This window comes from Monodon monoceros, unplaced genomic scaffold, assembly GCF_005190385.1.
Source record: "Monodon monoceros isolate NGI ecotype Baffin Bay Population unplaced genomic scaffold, NGI_Narwhal_1 Super_Scaffold_15, whole genome shotgun sequence".
In the NCBI taxonomy this organism is placed as follows: domain Eukaryota; kingdom Metazoa; phylum Chordata; class Mammalia; order Artiodactyla; family Monodontidae; genus Monodon; species Monodon monoceros.
Genome location: NW_021703771.1, coordinates 74206165 through 74212969, shown reverse-complemented (window position 1 = coordinate 74212969; position 6805 = coordinate 74206165).

The following is a 6805-nucleotide window of genomic DNA, read 5'->3' as shown; positions in this document are numbered from 1 at the left end:
TTATTTAGAGAAACACACTCCACAGACAGAGTGTGGGCCAACTCAGAAGGCAAGAGGGCCCTGAAATACAACGTCGTCAATTTTTATGGGCTGGGTAATTTTATAGGCTAATGAGTGGGAGGATTATTCCAATTATTTGGGGGAAGGGGCGGAGATTCCATGAATGGGCCATCGCCCACTTTTTGGCCTTTTATGGTTGGCCTCAAAACTGTCATGGCGTTGGTGGGTGTGTCATTTAGCATATGCTAATGTATTACAATGAGCGTATAATGAGGTACAAAGTCCTCTGGAAGTCAAATCTTCTGCCATCTTGGACCCAGTTTCTTCTAACCAGTTTTTGTCATGTCCTATGGCTATGGCATTCTTTTAAACGTTGTGCCCTTCCCGCTTTCCTCCTGTTTCATTAAGAGCAATCTGAACACCTAAGCTTTAGAATTACTTTGAGCTGTCATCCTCCATGCTTTAGCCCTTATTAACCCCACTGGTTCTATTACTTTTCCTTTCTTAGGGAAAACAATAAACGACTCATTCAACAGATGTTGCTAAATGATAGATTCATAAAGAACTGTAGGATTTTATTTTACCATAGGAAATATGGCTTTAATAGGAAGAAAGCATTCCATTAAAATATATTTATCAATTATTCTTCAATAAAGCTGAAAAATAAATAAACAAGGTAGCTTGGATAATGATAGAAGAATGCAGAGTAGAGTGGACCCCAAACCTCCTTGTTAAAGTCATAAGAACTAGCCACCATTCTTTTTTGTAGTTTCACCTTGCAAGAGAGGGGAAGAGCTGAGACATCCAAAATAAACATTTCTAGTTCAAAACGTCAGACCTCAGTCATGCGTTTCAGGTAAAATACTAAATTGCTTCGTTTAAAAAGATACAGGGGGCTTCCGTGGTGGTGCAGTGGTTGGGAATCCGCCTGCCAATGCAGGGGACGCGGGTTCGTGCCCTGGTGCGGGAAGATCCCACGTGCTGCGTAGCGGCTGGGCCCGTGAGCCATGGCCGCTGAGCCTGCGCGTCCGGAGCCTGTGCTCCGCCACGGGAGAGGCCACAACAGTGAGAGGCCCGCGTACCGAAAAAAAAAAAAAAAAAAAAAACATATAGGCACTTAGAAGGATGATTGTGGAGGATGGTATGTGCGTGGTACCTCCTGAAATTTGGCTAGGAATTGAGATGGGCGAGGGGGAGCCCTCTCGTACTAATTCACTAGGAGTGAATTCTAAGACAAAAGTATGTGTACAGTGAGTAGTTTATTGTAATGAAATTTAACTTGCTCTTCGGGTTGACTTTGCATTTTTATGACAATTTTTGCTTTGGTTTAGTCCTCCATTTTGGTCTAGAACAAATTATTGCTATATATCACTTGCGGGTAAGCAAGATTTAGGCTTGGAAATCCTTAAGTAAATAAAAAACTAATTATCTTAAGATATGATCAATGAAACTCCTTTTTCTAGAACTAGCTCGTAAAACACAACTGGAAAACTATCACTAAACTGTGATAATCACTAAACTGTGTAATAGCTCTCTAAATAAAAGAAAGACTAGGGGCTTCCCTGGTGGTGCAGTGGTTAAGAATACGCCTGCCAATACAGGGGACACGGGTTCGAGCCCTGGTCCAGGAAGATCCCACATGCCACGGAGTAACTAAGCCCGCGCGCCACAACTTGAGCCTGCGCTCTAGAGCCCACAAGCCACAACTATTGAAGCCCACGCACCACAGCTACTGAAGCCCCCGCGCCTAGAGCCCGTGCTCCGCAACAAGAGAAGCCACCGCGATGAGAAGCCCAGGCACCGCAAGAAGAGTAGCCCCTGCTCGCCGCAACTAGAGAAAGGCCGCGCACAGCAACCAAAGACGCAATGCAGCCAAAAATAAAATATTTTTTTAAATTAAAAATAAATAAATAAATAAAAATGAGACTGAGAATCTCAGTGTGGGAAAAAAATGGATCAGGATGAAATGATATTGTGGCTTCATTCTCCTCAGGCAGATCAAAAAAGAAATTTTTTTTTTTGGCGCCTTGTGCGGCATGCCGGATCTTAGTTCCCCCACCAGGGATCGAACCCCGGCCCCCTGCCGTGGAAGTGCAGAGTCCTAACCACTGGACCACCAGGGAATTCCCAAAATATTTTTTAACATAAGGAATAGTTATTAAATTTTTGACTCAAGCTTGTGCTATTCTCTGGAAAATATTCAAAACCTACCCTACCTAAATTCCCTGGTTGTTGTGAAGATCGATCCTTATGAAGAAGGCATTACAAACTGAAGGGCTGAACCTGGGGAAGCAAGATCCTTCTTTTTATTTTTATTTTTTTAACATCTTTATTGGAGTATAATTGCTTTACAATGGTGTGTTAGTTTCTGCTTTATAACAAAGTGAATCCGTTATACATATACATATATCCCGGTATCTCTTCCCTCTTGGGTCTCCCTCCCTCCCACCCTTCCTATCCCACCCCTCTAGCTGGTCACAAAGCACTGAGCTGTTGCGGAAGCCAGATCCTTTATAGGGTGTCTGTGTGCTCCTCCCAACAATACTGTCAGACGTGTGCTCCTCCCAACAATACTGTCAGACATGTGTCCCATGTTTACAGTTGAGGGAATTGAGGCCCAAAGAAGTTAACGAACTTTTCTGAGGTCACCCAGACAGGATTCAAACTCCCATGTGGCTCAGATGCTATATTCCCCAATGTGCAAATATTTCTGTGGTCTAGAAGCAACTGGGGGGAAGGTATGTCAGGAGAGGGGTGGGAATCTGGAAGGGGAAACCTTTTCCACCTGTTAACCTATTCATTCTGCTATTGAAGCGATTAACTTAATTCTGTTTTATTGCCTTTACTACAGTAGTCCTAAAACTTCAGCACATCAGAATCTTCTGGAGGGCTCGATAAAACAGACTGCAGAGTATCTGATTCAGTCGGTCCAGGGTGGGGCTGAAGAATTTGCGCTTTAAACAGGTTCCCAAAAGATGATGATGGAGATGATGATGCCAGAAGCAACACTTTGAGAACAACAGCATCGCTATACAATTTGTGTTGTAGTATTACTGCCTTTTCTTGGTTCTACTTTCTTCTCAGAATTGAAATAACCAGGGGAGGGACTTCCCTGGTGGGCCAGTGGGTAAGACTCCACGCTCCCAATACAGGGGGTCCAGGTGCGATCCCTGGTCAAGGAACTAGATCCCGCATGCGTGCTGCAACTAAGAGTTCACATGCCGCAACTAAGAAGTCTGCGTGCCACAACTAAAGATCCTGCATGCTGCAACTAAGACCCGGCGCAGCCAAAATAAATAAATAAGTAACCAGGGGAGCTAATAAAGGGCCAGAAAGGGGTCTGTGCCATTTCTAGCATGCTTCTCTCTTTGAAGCAAAGTGCTCCTTAATGAGATGTGTGCAACGTACAGATTGGTGCATGAACCCTTAAAAATGCATGTTTGAGAGGCCCTAGAATTTATTTTAAACCTCCCTGTTCTCATTCTAAATGCCTTTGTAATCTCTGAGCACAGAAAAGATCATAGCCATAGTAACCAAATACCCTAACTAGCTTTTGAGGAGGTCACCTAGACCATCCTCCTTACTCTAAGAGATGCAAGGATCTGGATGAGGAAACAAAATGGTGGTAATTACAGAGTCCACGTCTCCCAATCCAGGACTCTTTCTGCTATCATTACTCTGCCTAGGAAACCCTTCCTTGCCGTTAGTCATTTAAATTCATTTCTATAATTTTTTTTGATTAGCAAAAGAAAAAAGACTAAAGAGTCCTTTTATCTTTCCATTTAGATTAAGATGCCCAGAAGCAGACAAAGGTCACAAGGTAGCCAGCCAGAGAGAACTGGGCGCCAGGAGGATGCATGGTCTAGGGAGTCCCGGGAGTGACCGGGAAGAGACTGCAGGTTTGGTCCCCTCCCAGCCAGAGTCCCCTACCCCACGTTGCATGCCCCCCACCCCATGTTGCATGCCCCCCACCCCAGTCTCCCTGGGAAGATGTGCCAGCAGGCCACAAAAGCTGAAAAGGCAACAAGGAGAGGAGGAAAGATAAGAAATGCAGATGACACACAAAGAGAGCATGTCTGAAAAAGATGTTTATGATATTTTTAGAATGATTCATTATTCTAAATGAATACTTCATTATTCTGAGTCTTCCAAAATACTCAAGGGCACAACAGTCATCAGGTTGCTTCTAATGGGTGGTTCTACTAAAACTTCTCTAATTACTAATATTAATGTACTATGGTGGATTTTGCTTTTTACTTTGTCAAGCACCTTCACAAGAGGAAAATCTTGTGAAGCACCTTGTCATGCATTCTGAAATGAGGAAACGGCTGTGACAGGGTAAGTGAATGCAACAGCCTCACCTTTCTTAGTCACCAATGTTGGTGCATGAGCTTTTAGGAAACGTCGTAGGGATCTGTGTAGGTTATCTCCCGCTCTGTGTCTCCAAGGACTTAGAGAGGACAGAAGAGCCATTGATGTCTCTGTGCTGAACCCATTTCTGTTTATAAGACCCATATAGCCAGCTACTGGTCCTGCATTTTCCCTTGGGGATCTCACAGGCCTCTCAAATTGAACAGTACCCAAACAAATATCATCACCTACCTCTACCCATGTCGTACATGGCTCCGTATCCAGGCTGTCAACATAGAAACTTCATTAAAAAAAAAAAAAAAGTTTGTCATTTTATTGCTCGGGGGGCGGCGGTGTGTGTGTTGGGGCGAGGGGTGGGGGTTGGTTGTTTATTTTGGGTTTTTGGCTGCACCTCGTGGCTTGCAGGATCTTAGTTCCCCAACCAGGGATTGAACCCAGGCTCCTGCAGTGAAAGCGCCGAGTCTTAACCACTGGACCACCAGGCAATTCCCCGGAAACTTCATTCTTCAGGCCAAGCTGTTCCTATGACAAATAATCAGGTATCCTGCCCTGAGGCCACCTCCTAACATCTGTCGACCCCCTAACACCCCTCCAGCCAAAGTGTCGCTACTTTAATATAGGCCATTTTCAGCTCTTGCTAGGTTATTATAGTAACATGTTAGCTAGTCTCCTCCCAACCTCTGGTCTTTAATTCTCTAGAAGCAATTCTCTAGAATACTTGGCATTTTAGGTAGAAACTCTCTTTTTAAGAAGGGCTGTTCTGGACCTTGCAGCATCACAAGCGTTTGGTCCCAACTCATTAAAATTCAGTAATACCCTAGCCATTGCGATAAGCAAAAACTCTACAGGGGAGTGGGGCAGAATCACAACCGCTAACACTGCCTTGGGAATGGCAGAAGGATAGCATCATTTCTCTGCTAATGATATCTTAGGATAAACCCCACTCCTTAAAATGGCCCGCTGGCCAACACTGTAGTACCCTTTCCAAAAGGCCTTTACAAAGAACCCTAATTGTATCCAGGTCTCAAGTCCTAGAGGCAACGCCACCTGCTTTTCCAGGAATCAGGTGAGCTCCTGAGGCTGACAGTGGTTAAGTAGCATCAAGCACAATGTGGGGTTTTTTGTTGTTTTTTTCGGGGGGTTGGGTACACGGGCCTCTCACTGCTGTGGCCTCTCTTTTGCGGAGCACAGGCTCCGGACGCGCAGGCTCAGCGGCCATGGCTCACGGGCCCAGCCGCTCCGCGGCATGTGGGATCCTCCCGGACCGGGGCACGAACCCGCGTCCCCTGCATCGGCAGGCGGACTCTCAACCACTGCGCCACCAGGGAAGCCCCACAATGTGGTTTTTAAATTGGCCTAATTTAAAGGATTGTCGTTGTGCTCACAATTATACCAAGTTATTTGGGATTATTAGAACAAACAAGAAAACGCACAGGGGTGAGTTAGAGCTAGGACTTAGCACTCAATATCCTGTTGTGGGAAAATAACACCTTGGGTCCTAGTTTCATCATTTATGAAATGTTACTCTACCTCTGGTCTCCAAATATGAGTACTATCTATAAGGAAGCTTCTCTTAAGTTACATGTTATACTTCTCTTGTGTTAAAATTTTTCATGTCAACAAGAAATGGGAGAATACGCAAAGTCATGAGATTACCTCAGTCCTAAGTGTAGGATACTGTACAGATGGCCTGTTATATTTAAATATCAAAAAAGGGGGTTGATTTCTAAGCTGTGACAGCACTAAAAAAAAAAAAAAGTCATGATTATCTTTATCTTCACCACCATGCCACCCCCACGTCCTGGTCACCTTAGCTAAAACCTGTGCTATCGCATAAGGGCTGGTGATCTATATCTCAACTTCCTTATTTATAAAAGGAGAGCCAGGTCATTTTCCTAATTGTAAGAGATGGTAAGGAATTTGGTGGTGAGGAGAAAACTTGCATTTGCACAAAAATTGTGCCAGGCTATCCATCAGATTCATCTCCAGCATCACATTACAAATGAAGTCACGTGACATTGGTCACGTTCAGGTGCCAACTTCTTCCTGGGAATCCTTGGACTGTGTCCATTTCCTTTCTTGCAGTTGGATGAGGGGTTTCTAACTCTGGTTCTGGTTACCGTTGGGATTTCAGAGTGTGGCTATCCAAAAACGACCTGAAACTGTGTTCATTTTAGGGAGTTGGAGGTGAGCCAGAGCTTTAATGAGAGTCTAATTAAAGGGGCCCTGACCCAAAAAGGTGAAGAAGAGACTTCTGTGCACTCACAGAATCCCAGATACATTCCAAACTCCCACGAAGCTTTGTGGCCAGTGTCTCAAAGGATGATTAAGTAGTTAAAAGTAGAAGTGAAATGTGTGATGGATCTCATAACAGTTAAGAGCAATCAAAACTGAATTATGGTGCAATTATAGAAAGAAAATCCATGGCATTTAA